Raw genomic sequence first — 17,570 nt, forward strand, 5'->3', positions numbered from 1 at the left:
ACATACGATAATTACATGGTATGGTTTGCGATAAGAAAATACTTAGTCACATATACTAGAGAATTCTACTCTAGCATAAACACTAGTGTTTGATCAAATCAGTCCATATCTGATCGCATCGATATAAGTTATAGTTGATAGTAAATTCAACACTGCTATATCACATAGTTAGACATGGGTTATTCTTTATGGAATTATATATCTAGATTCATCTTCTTTAACAGCATTAATATTGTGTATGCCTAAAGTTTTATATATATATATATATATACATACACAGTAATACCTCACTTTACGAGACCCCAAGTTTACAAGTTTTATTTTTCAGCTTACTTTTGTATGCCAAGCTGAAATTTTTCCAGCAAAAGATCCAAATTTTGAATGAAGTGCAAAAATTTCTACTACCATAACAAATGCTGCATGTTTCTGAGAAATTTTCAGAGTGTAAAAAAGCTTCTTGTTAGCAAACAACACTAGGCTTGTTTTTTAAAAAGAAATTTGCAAGTCCATCTACAAGTACTTGTGAATCAGTAATTACATCTATAAGAGATGATATGCGTGAACCTAGTGTGAGTGAAAGTGATTCAGAAAATGATTATAATAATATTTTTTAATATAAATGATCTTGATATTCTTTTTACTTTACATAAATTATTCTTTACATTCTACTGTTGTTTTACTGCAATTCATTTATGAGTATTATAAATTTTACAAGTAAACTATTTTTCTGGGAATGGATTAGGGTTTATGACTTTTCAGTGGAGTGCTTCTTTGTAGGCAACGTTTCTCATTTACACTTCTGATGCACAAATGTATAGACTTTGTGGCCTGCCAACATGGGAGAACACTTGCTCTGTGCGATTTAAACCAACCATTTTCAATGTGCCTTTTTTATTGCCATTGAAAGGGGAATTTGATAGGAAATTGAAGCTGCTTAAATTTGTAGGTTGTATTGGAGGGAGGGACATTGAAGTTATAAGAACATCTTGACCAGCGGCCGGTTCATTCAAGATGATTGCCTGTAGAATATGGGAGTGTAAATTTTGATTATCATGCGGAACTTTCCTTGAAGTCCTCAGAACTTTCCAGGAAGTACCATCATCGGAACTTCCCAGGAAGTAGTTCATCCTCAGAACATTCCGGGAAGGCCTCGGAGCTTTCAAAGAAATACCATCCTGTGAACTTTCCAGGAAGTAGTTCATCCTCGGAACTTTCCAGGAAGCCATCGGAACTTTCCAGAAAATCCCATCATTGGAACTTTCCAGGAATTACCACCCCGGAACTTTCCAGGAAGTAGTTCACCATCGGAACTTTCCAAGATTCCCTCGGAACTTCCCAGACAGACTTCGGAATTTACCAGGAAATACAATCATCAGAACTTTCCAGGAAATCCCATTCTCGGAACTTTACAGGAAGTAGTTAATCCTCGCAAGTTTCCAGGAAGTAATTCATCTCCCTCCTCGCATCTTTCCAGGAAGTAATTCACCCATTCCTCAAAACTTTCCAGGAAGTAATTACACCCCTCCTTCCCATCCTTGGAACTTACCATGAAGTTTTTCCCCTCCTCGGAACTTTCCGGAGTAATTCATCCCCTTCCTTGGAAATTTCCAGAAAGTAATTTGTCCTTGGAACTTTCCAGGAAGTAATTCCTCCCTGCTCGGAACTTTCCAGGAAGTAATTTGCACCCCCTCGTGTTCCAATCTATGCACCCGTCTCCACATGTGTGCCATTTTTCACGTGAATCCACCCAGCCGTTTGGCCATGAACCTCGAGACAAGATACAACGGTTGACCATGTTCAATTTATATTATAGATGTGCGTATAAACAGTGTAGGCACAGCCATTTTATTGGTACAATCATGTTGTGTGTTAAGAAGCATGCCTTTTAGTCATGTCTCAGGTAGATTTGGCACACTGAAACTGGAAGAACTGTGTCATATATTCATGTGTGTGTGTATGTATACTCTTGTCTTGACCTCACATGATAGTTGTAAATGAGCATCACCATGCAGCCAATGTTTTATCCTGGTCGTCCATACACAAAATATGTCTGTCTGTAGGGAAATATTATTATCTTACCTGGAAACAGTTTAGAGTTGGCATTATAAAGAAACTCTGCTTCTAAAAATTCTGTCTGACCCTTGCAAGCATGTGAAAGTCTGCATTAAATAATGATGAACATTACGTGTGCATTAGTTTTTACACAGAGACATTCTGTTTCCGTTTTCTAAATTAGTGTGTCTCTCTATGCCAGTAAATGCTATATATTGCTCTTTCTCACCTCCAGCTATTGTGCTGTGTATAATAATAATAATTATTATTATTATTGTTATCTGGATGTACATATTTGATACCACAATGAACCAAAAGGTGAAAAAAAAAAAGGAAATAGGAAAATAAAAAGATTAAAAGTAAAACAAAAATGTTACTGGCAATGTTTATTATTGGAGTATATTTCAATACCAACGTATATACTCACATTCATATGTAAGCATTACTATTCCATGGATATATATATATATATTCAGAAACAAACACCCACCCAATGCAGTTATGGAAAAGATAAATATTAAACCAGCATAGTGGTTTTGCATGTATATATGCATACATGTACATGTGGATGTGTGTGTGTATAGGTGCAGGTATGGCTGTACAGTAAGAAGCTTGGTCTGCAACCACATGGTTGAATGGCACCATGGGCAAATGTCTTTTACTATAGGCCTGTGCCAACACAAGCATAGATTTAGTAGACAGAAACTGAAATAAGCAGTGTGTGTGTGTGTATGTTATTGTGGATGTGTCTGTCCCCCACAACCACTTGACAACCATTTGACAATCATTTTTAGATTGGCATTGTAAGGTCAGGTCAGGTCTATCTGGTCTGAACATAAAACAGGTACAATATTTGTATTGGATATGGCCAATTTATATGCTAAGGGGTTAAAAGAAAGGACTGGAGTTGAATTGCTTGACTAAAAAACCTTCATGGTGGTGCCCCAGCATGGTCACAGTTCAATGACTGAAGCAAGTAAAGATAAAAGGTGTGTGTAGCCCCTAATCCTTGTATGTTCCAATGGCCAAATATTTTAGCTTTACTTAGCTTCCAAATCCACTGACAAGGCTTTGGTCAACCCAGGTCTATAGGTCTATAGCAGAAAGTATTTGCCCAATGTATTTACAGGTGACACCATTCCTGAAATCATGCAGTTGCAAAGCTGTCTTCTTAACCATGTAGCTGTGCCTGTACTTATGACTATGTCTTTCTGGGTCTTTCTCTCTCTCTCTCTTCATACACACACTTTCTTCTACATAATTTGTGTATACCAAGATGTACTAGCAAGTTACTTGTAAACCCGAGGAGAAAGCAGCAGATACGTGCCTATGCTTGTGCATTATATATTTGTATTTAAGAAACAAAGGCAATTAAGTCATGTTGTCAATGATTTCTTTGTATCAAAGAGAAATTATTTTCTGTGGGAATTTCAGCCAAGCCACTTTTCAATATTTCACTCTTCATCCATTTTGATCATGTGTGTTTCTGTGAATGAGTGTGTGTTTACTTGTGTTTCCTTGTCTTTGCATTGTGTGTTTGTTGGAAATGTTATTATTTCCAATATTCTGCAAAAAATGTCTAACCAGGGAGGAAATATTGCTTTATTTGGGAACAGATAAGGGTGACAACAAGAAGGGCATCTGGCCATAGAAAATGTACCTCAATAAAACTTGTCTGACCCATGCAAGCATAGAAAAGTGGACATTAAATAATGTTGAAGTTGGTATTGGTGGTTAATGCCTGTGCCGTCTGATTGGCCCCCATGCTGGTGGAACGTAAAAATGACCCAATACACTCTTGGAATGGTTGGCGTTAGGAAGGGCATCCAGCTGTAGAAACCTTGCCAGAACAGATTGGAACCTGGTGCATCCTCCTGGCTTTCCACTTCTCAGTCAAACCATCAAATCCATGCCAGCAAGGAAAGCAGACTTTAAGCGATGATGGTGATGATGATATATATATATATATATATATATATATATATATATATATATAGATGGATAGATTGATAGATGAAGATAGAAATTGCCAGTTTACGGGGTTACACACACACACACACACACACACACACACATAAAGTGCTTAGTTTTACAGCGTTTCTTCAGACCTTAAACCTATTGGCTTATGGCCTCTCCATCAAATGGCCGCTTTGCTAGTGAAGCCATGGACCAATGAGTTTAGGATCTGAAGAAACACCTTAAAGCTAAGTGCTTTATGGATGTGAAACCCTGGGTAATCCCAATAAACCAGTTGTATCTATCTGTATACTCTACTGCTCTATAACTTAGAGTGTGCCTCTTTTTGGGATTTATGATTTACTGACAATATATATGTGTGTGTGTGTTACTATATAATGTTATTGATGTTGTTGATGACGATGATGAGCATGATGAAGCTGTAAGTGGAAGTGACCACTGTATTTTCCCAGATGCAATTTTGATTGCATTTGTGAAAATATGAGGGTAATGAGTTGAATCTTGAGTTAATTAAATTTGAATGGTCATCCCACGGGATAGAAAGATAGTAACAATGATTATGGTACCTAATAACTATGATTGTTTTGCTACTTTTACTGTTAAACTGATTATGGAACCAGGTTTGTTCAGTATTGCAAGTAAGGGAAATACATCTTTTTTAGAGAATAGTACTTTGAATAAACCAGTTTGTCGACAAAATTTAAGCAGAACATGCTATTAACGGCTTCTTAGCTGAACATATTCTGTACTTTAGAACTGGTTTATCTATTACAAAATATCTCCCATAAACATTGCTTTCCAAAGATACTCCTCCCCACCGCCATGATTCTTCTAAGTTTTAATCCCACCTGTGTTGACTTTGCCTTTCATCTTTTTCTAAGGTTAATAAAATAAGCCAAGTTATTTCGTATTTTCAGATTAAATTTGTCTACGATAGTGTCCATATGATAAATGTGATTGAAAGCATATTAAATGATTTTAAACATTAAATAGTTAGAGTATATTTGCATTAATAGAAAATTTATCTGAGTTTCTAATTAGTATGGTCTACAATTTTTTTCCTTTTATCTTTGGAAATTATTGGACAGACTCCACATGTACATCACCTTCTTGAAGAAGGGAAAAAGTTTTTGATGGCTTAGCTGTCATCATTTACTAGAAGAATTACTGTACATATCACTAAGGAGATACACTAAATCATTCACTGGTTGGCATGGAGTAAGAGAATTACTGACCCATCGCAATAATCTTGCACAGATATCATGCAAGGAAAAGGAAACTCAGAGTGGCTACAATGAAGCTTTAGTTTTGAATGCTTGTATGTGTCAATACGCTGTATGTGAATTGTGAGAAGGAGAGAAGGTGAGAAATAAAGCAAAGAGTAAAATAGACACCACCATCATCATTTTATGTATATTTTCCATGCTGGCATAGATTGACTGGTTTGTTATTCCCTTATCTGTTCCCTTGTAAATAGGGACCATGTCTTAATAAGACATTTCAGTTTTGGTAGCCTCCTGTGGCTAGAGGATCTCCTTAACACCAACCACTTTACAGAGTGCAGCAACATGAACGAAATTACTTAGTTCACATGACCATCCCCCCCCCCACATCCTTTATTTTAAGAAGGAGATTAGAGAAAAGGGCAGTGTAGGTACTGAGAGAAAACGGATCAGATATATTGTTTGTGAGAGAATAGCAGAGGAGAGAGTAATGTGAGTTATAGCTGTGACAGTGAGTACTGGAAGAGTGATAGAGTGATAGAGTACATGATGAAGATATATATCATCATCATCATCATCGTTTAACGTCCGCTTTCCATGCTAGCATGGGTTGGACGATTTGACTGAGGACTGGTGAAACCGGATGGCAACACCAGGCTCCAATCTAATTTGGCAGAGTTTCTACAGCTGGATGCCCTTCCTAACGCCAACCACTCAGAGAGTGTAGTGGGTGCTTTTATGTGTCACCCGCACGAAAACGGCCACACTCGAAATGGCGTCTTTTATGTGCCACCCGCACAAGCCAGTCCAGGGGCACTGGCAACGATCTCACTCGAAAATCCTACGGGAGCCAGTCAGGCGGTACTGGCAACGGCCACGCTCAAAATGGTGCATCTCATGTGCCACCCGCACAAGAGCCAGTCCAGGGGCACTGGCAACGATCTTACTTGGCTTGCCGGGACTTCTCACGCACAGCACATTTCCAAAGGTCTCGGTCAGTAGTCATCGCCTCAGTGAGGTCCAATGTACGAAGGTCTTGCCTCACCACCTCAGCCCAGGTCTTCCTGGGCCTACCTCTTCCACGGGTTCCCTCAACTGTTAGGGTGTGGAACTTTTTCACGCAGCTATCCTCATCCATTCTCACCACATGTCCATACCTGCGCAATCGTCTCTCTTGCACACCACAACTGATGCTTCTAATGTTCAGCTTTTCTCTCAAGATACTTACACTCTGACTGGTATTCACATTGACATTACACATCCAACGGAGCATACTGGCTTCATTCCTTGCGAGCTTACGTATGTCCTCAGCAGTTACAGCCCATGTTTCACTGCCATGTAGCATGGCTGTTCGTACACATGTGTCATACAGTCTGCCTTTTACTCTGAGTGAGAGTCCCTTTGTCGCCAGCAGAGGTAAGAGCTCTCTAAACTTTGCCCAGGCTATTCTTATTCTAGCAGCTACACTTTCAGCGCACCCACCCCCACTACTAACTTGGTCGCCCAGATAGCGGAAGCTATCGACTACCTCTAGTTTTTCACCCTGGAATGAGATAGAAGTTGTTTCCTGTTTGCTTACAGTCTTTATTGCACCTGAACATCTGCCACAAACAAAAACTAACTTGCTAGTTAACCTGCCTTTGATGTTGCTGCACCTCTTATGTGTCCATAGCTTGCACCGGGTACATCTTATAGCGTTACTACCTACTCCTTTTCTACATACTGAGCAGGGCCATCTACCTGAAGGGGTTTGTGTTTTATCTACCTTCCTACTTATTAGGATTTTGGTTTTAGCTAGGTTGATTCTAAGGCCCTTCAATTCTAGACCTTACTTCCACACCTGAAACTTCTCCTCTAGTTCTGATAGTGACTCCGCAATTAGGGCAAGGTCATCAGCATAGAGGAGCTCCCAGGGGCAACCTGTCTTGAACTCCTCTGTGATTGCCTGGAGGACTATGATAAATAAGAGGGGGCTGGGGACGGAACCTTGGTGGACCCCTACCTCTACCCGGAATTCATTGCTGTACTCATTTCCAACCCTCACCTTACTGGCAGCATCTCTGTACATGGCTCGCACAGCTCTCACTAACCATTCTTCTATCCCAAGTTTCCTCATTGACCACCAGATAAGGGATCGGGGGACCCTGTCAAAGGCTTTCTCCATGTCAACGAAAGCCAGGTACAGAGGTTTATCCTTAGCTAGGTATTTCTCCTGCAGCTGTCTCACTAGAAATAAGGCATCAGTAGTGCTTTTACCTGGCATGAACCCAAACTGCATCTCATCTAAATTGATTCGCTCCCTAATTAGTTGGGCTATGACCCTCTCTGTAACTTTCATAACCTGATCTAACAGCTTGATGCCTCTGTAATTATTTGTATCTAAAGCGTCACCTTTACCTTTGTAGCAGTTGACTATGATGCTGCTACACCAGTCATTTGGTATGACTCCTTCGTGTATCACCTGGTTCGTAATACAGGTGACTAGGCTATAGCCAACACTGCCAGATATTTTGAGCATCTCTGCAGTGATTCCTGATGGGCCGGGGGCTTTCCCGGTCTTCATACTCTTAATTGCTTTATCTACCCTGGTACTATCAACTCGGATAGCTGGTCCCTCTATTGGGTCGACATACGGCAGGCTCTCTTCCTCCCATTCATTCTCCTTATTAAGCAATCTATCGTAGTGGCATCTCCAGACCTCTTTCTTTGCATCCTCATTTAGTGCAAGCATACCATCATCCATGCGAACACATTTCTCTCCTACAACATCACTATTCTCTCTCCTACACTGTCTTGCAACACGAAATACCTCTAGTCTTTGGTCCTCACGGCGCAGAACATTGGCAAATCTTTTCTTATCTGCTTCCCCTCTGGCTAAATAAACCTGTCGCCTAGCCTCCCTTCTGGCACATTGGTACAATTCCCTGCTACCACCGTTCTTCCAGTCCTTCCAAGCCTGTTTCTTTTGTCTAATAGCCCTGTCTACCTCCTTGTTCCACCACCACGTTACTCTGGGTCGGGAGGGGACCTTATATATGTGTGTGTATACAATGTACAGGAAGAAAGGTAGGGAAATTATATATGTATGGCTAGACAGCTATGGAAAGGTAGAGAGTAATGACAAAAAGTAATGAGATATTTATGCGTGAGTGTGTTTGTGCATATTCTTAGAAAATGAATTTAAGGTAAGATGTTAAAGAGTGATTTGATAGATATTTTAGATATAATGCCAAGCTAAAATCAGTTTGATAAATCATAGAATTTTTCAATTTGTCTCCGTCATCATCTAGACAGCTTTCATATATGTTAATGGGCAAGATAAGAAAAGTTTATAAAGCATCAATCAAGTTTTCCCTTACAGAATACATAATGGTTATTATTGATTATCAAATGGCAGTGAATGGCAAGTGAAAAACATGCAAACAATTCAAAAATAGTCTTGCAGAAGCCAGATATTCTGTGCATGATGAAAAAGTTCTCTTCTACTAAGTTGACCCTTGTATGTTATGGCCTTTCAGCTATTAAAAATACAATTATTTTCATTATGTCGGTGGTGACGTAGTTGAGTGTCTTATTACTCAGTAATTAGAGACAAATAAGGTCTGGTTACTGGAAGAACAGAGATAAATAAATGAACCGGGGTTTACTTAATCATACGTGATCTCAATGTAGTTTGATGTTAAATTTGCCCAGCTCACAGCATCAGGAGGATTGAAATTTATTCATTACTGCTGTTATTGGTTTGGAATTCCCTTTGGTAGAGAGAGAGAGAAGAGAGAGAGAGAGAGAGAGAGAAGAGAGAGAGATGGTGGGGGGTTGGGGGTTGGAGGAATTACTATTCTGCAAATGAATAAGTGTAAATAGCTATGTGATTGGAAGGAAGGAAAGGGAGTGTGAAAGGCAATACTATAATCAGGTAAAAAATGATTATTGACCTAAAATAGCTTCTTTCTTGATCTATTTTCTTCAAATCTACTTGTAACATCAATATTTGTCTCAGATTTTTGTAGCACATTCCAAAGAGTACAAGGAAAACTTCTGACAAGCAGAACCTATGACCTATTTTTGTTTCTCTCTCTCTTGTTGATCTACCTATCTATATTTACGAGTGTGTGCATGTAATAATCATAATAATAATAATAATAATAATAATCATGCGCATATGGTTGTTATGCATGTGCCTGGTGTAAAATGTTTTGTCTTGGTATAAAAGATGAGCTACAGCAAATATGCTGATCTACCACAGATTTGCTTGTCAATTATTTGACCTTAACCAGTTGAGCATGTCCCTTGATGACTGACAATATGTGCATCTCTGATCACAAGCAGAAGTGGTGGAGAGCATGTGTTGAGAGGAATGCTTTGGAGTTAGAATAATTTACTTCTGGAAACATAGGTATTTTGTTCAACATTCTGAAACAACCCTTATTCAAGGACCTTTTGAGCAAGATGGGCTGCTTGACCTGAAGAAAATTCTAACTGGGCCTCACCTGCAAGATCATGTGCTGTTTATCTTGATATAAGATCACCATGTTGCACACATTTAGATGTGACGCATGTGCCTGATGTACCCTTATCAGACGGGTAATCATGAGGGATATACTGGGCTTCATTTACTTATTGCCAACCCTCACTTGTTTCCATGCAAGATATTTCTCCTAGGCTTCCAAACATGAACAGCACAATAGATGGACACATTTTTACAGATGACACAATTAATATGACTTTGACTAGATTAGCATACAATATCCAAGCAAGGAACAAATGCACATAAGTGCATATGCACACAACACACAAATGCACATGCATGTGCACTCATGCGCACACACATACACACATATCACAGGCTTCTTTCAGTTTCCAAATCTATTTATAACACTTCAATCAAAGACAGAAGCCTGTGTTCCACACTGTGGCTTCAAGCCCCGAATCATGTGGTTGTAAAGAAACTTCTTAACCAACTCAGCTCTGCCTTTGCTTATTTGTACAATAGATTGATGCTAAAAGAATATGTTGTTGCTATAATATTCTATCATGAATACTATACCTTCAATACCATGTGAATTGGGATTTTCTGTAGTCATCTATATTTCATATATATAAAACTTCAGCTATATAAGTGAAGTGTATATATATATATATATATATATATATATGTGTGTGTGTGTGTGTGCATTAGGAAAAAGTAACCAGCTGTAGAAACCATGCTAAATCAAACTGGAACCTGATGCTTCTCTCCTGCTTACCAGTACCAGTTAAACCGTCTAACCCATGCTGGCATGGAAAGTGGACGTTAAATGATGATGAGGATGATGATGATATACATGCTCACACATCCGTATAGTGTCCATCTTCCATCATATTGGCATGAGAGAAAAGGTTTCAACAGCATCCAGTGGAGTTGGAGGATTGTGTCATGCTCTAATATCTGATTTGGTATGGTCTGTGTGACTGACTGTTCTTAATGTAAACCACTTTACAGAATGAAGTCACTGTATAACTTGCAAGACTAAGATCCTCTTCAACTAAATGGGATAATAGTAGAGAGGTAGGTGGTTTCATGCTTTGTGTTGAGCAGTTAAAGCATGGAAAAACAGACAGAGCAGGCTTCTTGCTGTATGGGAGATACATATTTACCTTGCATTAATATGTCAGTGTGAATTTGTATGTATTTATGTTAAAGTATACAGTAGTGTTATAAATCTATTACAGCTGATCTTGATAATTGATTTTGCACCAGATGTTAGGTAACTGGACAGTTATTTAATAAGTATGCTCATCAGAGATAGCAATATGGAAAAACTGGCCTTATAATAATACTGTTCAATTATACTGGTGATGGTCTTTTGGAAAGGAATATTCCTCACCACATCCATGTCTCTGTCCTCTCATAAATCTTGCTTTATATGTTTAGCATTATATGAAAAAAGAAATTAATAAAATGGAGAAGTATTAAAGCCCTGAAAATAAATACCTTCTCCACAGTCTACTTTTACTTTCATAGTTAAAGTAGGATTTAACTAAATGAGCTTATCTATTTATTTTATTGAACAACAAATGTGAGATTAATCTCCTTCATCACATGGATCTGCTATCCATTCAACGGAACCTTGTTTTTTTTAATATTTTTGCTCAAGGACCATAGAACAAAAAAAAAATATAAAAAAACAAATCTGGATTATATGAAGTGTTTTGGTGTTGCTGGTGGGAAGGAATGGATATTATAGATCTGGTGCTGTTAATGTTTGATGATTGTTATAGAAGTGATTTATTGCTTGCGTTGTGTGTCATTTGTGATGGTGGTGGTGGTGGTTGGGTGTTCATGCTTGCGAAAGATGTTGTATCCAGGTTGCAAAACTAACAATACAAATGTTGACATTCTAGTCGCATTATTTCTCCTGCAGTACTTCTAAAGCAATCCATAAAAGATGACAAATTTATTGTTTTAGTGTATATGTATATACATGGGTGTGTTTCTGTGTTGATAGATGTTTTACATACTGTATTTCCTTCCTTTTTTGTCATATTTTCCTTCTTTCAGGTTGTATTACTCTCCTGCTGTGTGGATTAATAGACAGTAAGATTCTTATATGGTATTGCCATCACATATAACATCACTGGCTAAGAATCAAAACCAAACACTGTATAATAGATTGATACTTTTGACATCAATTGTACCTAACTGCAAGTTTTAAAAAAACACAGGAAAGAAAAATGGCTTGTTGAATGTATCAGCCATCAGTCTGTTCTATTTTGCAAGTTCTTCACTAGCTTCAGATAGTGAGTTCAAATTTCACCAAAACTGTGGGGTTCTTTATGCAGTTATAGTTATTTACCTTTTCGTTACCATATTTATGTCAAACTATACTAACTTTCTTTCAATTAATTTTGATAATATCAAAGAATTTATTTAATAACCATTGTTATTAAACTGATTTTCAGCATGTAAGTTTACATGAAACTGGAAGGTCTTGATTTAGATCTCTTTAAAATTGGTAATTTTCTATCATAGAACCAAGAGCATTTTCTGGCAGGTTTGTTGCAAAAGTTGATAATCGTTACAGAGGATATATACTATATAGTAATTTTTTTTTTTTTGTTATAATCATGGTTAGAGTTCAGTACCCAGTAATTTTCAGGTCTCAAATGATATATCACTTTGCCTTTTGAGAACTTTGTTCTTTAAATATGTTAAAGAGACAATAATGTTTTAGTTGTCAGTTTGTTGTTGTCTTTATGTATATGGCCAAATGTATGATGTTCACTTTGCAACCATGAGGTCATGGGTTCAATAACATTGTGTGTTATTTGGGGAAAATTTCATTTCCTCTGACCTCACGTAGAATCATAACTTGTGAATGAAACTGGAGATGACTTGTACTGCCTTAAAATTACAATACATTTACATGTATCTGTGGTTGAGTGAGCAGCTGAATCCTCATCATGGAAACTGACAGAGATCCAGCCATATATACATGTGTGTGTGTGTGTATTGTTGACATCATAAGAATTTAGAAACTCCAAAGGAATGTGAAATTTTTTTTTTCTTTTCTGAAATTGTGAAGCTTGGAGCAGATAAAGCTATAAATAGTAGCATGTAAATACTGGGTTAAAAAGATCTTTGGATTTGGAGAATCAATGGCTGCTCTTCAGTGGTTTTTTTCTGACCTAAGGGATTTTTAGCCCAACATCTATATTGTATTATAGCTTTATCTGCTCTGAGTTATACCATTCTAAAAAAAAAAGAATTATTTCATGCACACACACACACACACACACACACACACACACACACACACACACACACACACACACACACACACACACACTCACTCACTCACTCACACACACACACACATATTGAAGCACATTCACACAAATACATATGTCACATTTCTCACTCTGGAGACTGGAAATCCTTCTAGAATAAGTTATTGAACATTGTGGTTAATGTCACTGAATAAATCTTTTCTTAAATTAAGTTATCATACTTCAGTTTGGCTCATAACTTATTGCACTCTCATAATTAATTCTGATTGGAATATTTCAAGATATTACTAAAAGAAAATAAATTGGATCTTCCAACTACACCATCTGTAACTGTGTCACTTGCTCATAAAGTATAGTGGAGAGAACTCCTCTTGAGATATCCAAGCCTGGTATCATAACTATATATTGCTGTTGGCCTTGTGATGTATGTACAATGAAATCTCAGACTTATTGCTTTTAGACAACTGTACTTTTACTGTTGACTCAACATTGTTGGAGCATTGAGCTTAACTCTAGACTTACCACTGTTCAACTGTCATACTCTGTTCTAGACTTAATGTTGTTAGCATATTGTAATAGACTCAACAATTAATGTTAGACTTTCATACTCTGTTTTAGACTCAATGCTGTTAGACTGCTGTACTTTACTCTAAACCCCGAACTCATAGATTTTTCTACTTCATTCTCGATGTAATACTGTTAGACTGTTACACTTTACAGTGGTCTTGCTAGAATCTGTGTGACTTGGAGCAGCCTTTGTGTTTGCTGCCCCATGCCTTCATTCTTCTTTTATCTCCTGACGCCCAGCTTAATAATGTTAGGCTGTTTAGACTGTTATATTTTACAATAAATGCTGATAGCTTACACTTAAAATGGAATTTTTTGTTATTTGTCTAATGTGGTTAAAAGCTGTGTGATAAAATTACTTCAAGGATCTGATGAATAAAGGGCTATCTTTCCTAATCTTAATTCTCTGGTTGTATCTGTCTTCATGTATGGCAAGTTGTCTTTCATTCATCAAAGCAATTAATAAGTTTTGATTGGTTGTATTTGTAAACATGTTTTTTTTTGTTTTTTGTTATTGTTGAGGTAGTTTTAGGTGGGGTAGGCTATGGGACTGCCAATTATTACCCCCTTGCTCCCCTAGCTTTAAGAGATAATTGACTGGCATTAACGACATACATACTTGCATAACTACACACACATATATAGGTGTGTGTACTTTGGTGACGTATTGCCAGCGTTTGTGTTTGTTGGAAGGAAATAAGAGAGAGAGGAAGAAGAAAGATGTTTTGTATTAGTCCAACTGTCATCACTGCGTTGTTTAAGAATTTGTTAAGAAGAAATTGACACTAGTTATGTCTTGTAGACTTGCTATACTTGTAAATTGTTTTGGATAGAACCACAGCTAGATGGTGAAACTGGGAATTTTTGGTTTTTTGTTTTGTTTTTATTGTTTTTTTTTCTTTTAATCTGCAACATCCTTCTAGAATGGCTTTCAATCAAAAAAGTTGAGAAGGTTGTGAACACAGATTTGAGAATGTCAAAGTGTTGTCGTGGTGGAGTTATTTAGGACATTTATTAGTTTCTGCATTTGATGATGATGAGGATGATGATGATGATGCTGGCTGTGGTAGTGACAGTGGTGGATGCAGCAGCTATGATATATTGCAGACAAATGTAGTTGTACCTTTGCTTGTTATATTACAGTATGAGTATTTAGTTTGTTGTTGTTGCTGTTGTTGTTGGAGAATTACATTGATGATAAGGGGTTAACAACCATCAGTGTTTCTTACTTGAGATGGATGACAACTACAGCAACACCATCTATAATGTTAACAATCACAGTGATTCAAGTGGTCATAATGATGATTCAGGTGATAGTGATGATGATGCTGATGGTAATTCAAGTGATAATGATGGGAGAAGCAGTAACATCATAATTATGGCTGTGATTAATATGACAGTGATTTGTAGTAATAATGATGATAATGGTAATGATGATGGTAGTCGTTGTGGTAGTAAACAGTGTCGGTTGGTCTTATTAACACTGAGCTGCCATGGTGATGAAGACAATATTAGTTTTGGTGATGACAAGTGTGGTTATACCTGTGATAGTGGTGATGGTAGTAGTGGTTGTTGTTGTTGTGGCGGTGGTGTTAATGATGAGTGTGACAACTTATTCTTCTTCATGTCAATACAAATATGTTAAAACACTCTGGAACACTAAATCAAACAAAATTGTCAGAAATCAAAATTAAAAATAACACATAAAAAGTACAAAAACAAGAAGAAAGAAAAAGAAAATGACAGGAGTGATTATTTCTTGTCTGCAATTTAGTGTTGCTAGGTTAATTGTTGATTGTTGTGTGAATGTGTAATAATACAACACTGAAGATAAGGATGTCAAAATTAGAAAGTAAGGGGCAGTTGTCAGTGGCCTGTGTAGAATAATAGGGTTTAGTAATGGCTGTTTGTTGTTGTTGTGTAGAATTAGTCTGCACAATTGGTAATTGGGGGGCTAAGTGCCATTCATGTCTCCATAACTTTCCCCAATCATGCATCATCCACTCCACAAGTTAGACTCCACATACTAAATCTGCCTTGATACCATGAGCAAAGACCTAAGAAAACACGTCCTCCAATGGAGATGTGCCAATTTTGTGTCTTTCAAGGAACAAGAAAAATGATGTGTTGCCATTCATATCAAGAAAGCATCCTCACACAACATGCCCCTTAATTGTGAACAGCACTAGAGCTACAGCTTTCACAATTGCCACAACACGTTGAATCTCACTGTCACTGAATAAGGTGCATTCTTAATATCACTGAAACTACATCCCAGTGACTGGCTCTTCTTTTCAATGACAGAAGATACTTCAGATTCTAACAAACATTGACATAGTACAAAGCTCAGGTGAGGCCCACAGAGGAATATTGCCCTCATATCTGGCACAGTGCTACTGCTGCACACACAAGCATCTTACACTTCACCCAGAAGTGGCTCACCTGGATGACCGGTGTAAAGTCACTCACAGACACACTTCTGCATCCAACCCACAGACATGCTGTCATCCTTCTGTGTTTTCTACTGCTACTATAGTCTCTGCTCTCTTGGATCCACTTATCTTTCTTATCATCATCCTCCTTATTGTGACCTACATTAACCACTACACTCATTCTTTACTTGGATGTTAGCCCACTGGAATTTCACCCCTGCTAATGTTTTTTCAGTAGGTATTGACTTGCAAAGGCTCAACTGGATATTAATGACGTCAATGTCACTGGTCTAGAAAGGCTTGCAAAGACCATGAGCATTTCCCCTTACTTCTGACACCACAGAAAAGGTTTTGTTTAGTCCTCAGTTAGCCTTACTGAGTAGACCTATCTTTAAGCTTCTGTCCATGCCCCTCCTTCTCTTAGTTATTTTATATCTAGCACTACATTATGCAATCTGTTTTTCTCTTCTCAAGATGGTACAGCATAATTTAAGGATGATTTAGGTGCCAGTTCTAGCAAGTTGATTGACCTCATAAAAGGGCTTGTGGTGTTGATATTGGTGTTATTATTGGTATTAATATGATGGTGATGGCTACTGGGTTGTTTATCTTCAGGTCAAGCTTGATCAAACAGACCTATTTTTAAAGGCATTCCACCCATGAGTATTCTGTTTTTTTAGAGTATATATAATTACATTATCTTACATATCCTTTCCTTATTGCAGACAGAATAATGTGATTTGATGGAAACTCAACTGTTATTTTTTTTTTCTGGCTTAAGTAACCCTGTAAATGCTTCTTTATTATTGCTTGTTGCTATTTAATCCCTGGGCAGCTCTGATCCATTACCGCTATGACCACTCATCTTAATAATGGTTGTCGGATAATGCAGTTCTATGATGCACTTTGTAGCTTTTTCACCTTACGTAAAAGCACCTACTACACTCTCGGAGTGGTTGGCGTTAGGAAGGGCATCCAGCTGTAGAAACTCTGCCAAATCAGATTGGAGCCTGGTGCAGCCTTCGGGTTCCACCAGTCTTCAGTCAAATCGTCCAACCCATGCTAGCATGGAAATCGGACGTTAAACGATGATGATGATGATGATGATGATGATCTGGACACCCTGAATAAGTGATACAAACTGTTTTAAAGGGATCTAAATTAAAATCCTTCATCAAAATTCTATTTTAATTTGTTTTAAACATCAGTTTACCAACAGCAAAGTTATTTTGCTAAATTCTTCTTTATTTCGAAATTAACTGAAACAAATGCGGTGTATTTCAACAGATATTTGATAATGAAAGGGTTAAAGAAAATTTGTTTGCTATTGCTAGCAGAGCAAGCAACTGTATAGAAGCTTCCTCATTGGCTGCTATTTCTTGTATATTGCTGAACAATGCAGGGATTCTTTCATTATCTTGATATTTGTTGTTGCTGCTGTTGCTGCTGGTGATAGTGGGGACCTTATTGATGTTGGTGTCTTGTTATTGTTCATAGCAGTGGTCACAGTGGTGATGGTTGTGTTTTATGTTGTTTATTCTGGCGGTGG

General features: G+C 37.6%; 1 protein-coding gene across 13 annotated transcripts in view; it reads left to right on the forward strand.

Moving 5' to 3' along the window:
* LOC106867420 (zinc finger CCCH domain-containing protein 10) overlaps positions 1 to 17,570 on the forward strand; it is a 639,081-nt gene that overhangs the window by 418,105 nt on the left and 203,406 nt on the right. The window lies entirely within an intron of this gene.

This window comes from Octopus bimaculoides, chromosome 8 (assembly GCF_046866305.1).
Source record: "Octopus bimaculoides isolate indiv1 chromosome 8, ASM4686630v1, whole genome shotgun sequence".
Taxonomy (NCBI): Eukaryota; Metazoa; Mollusca; class Cephalopoda; order Octopoda; family Octopodidae; genus Octopus; species Octopus bimaculoides.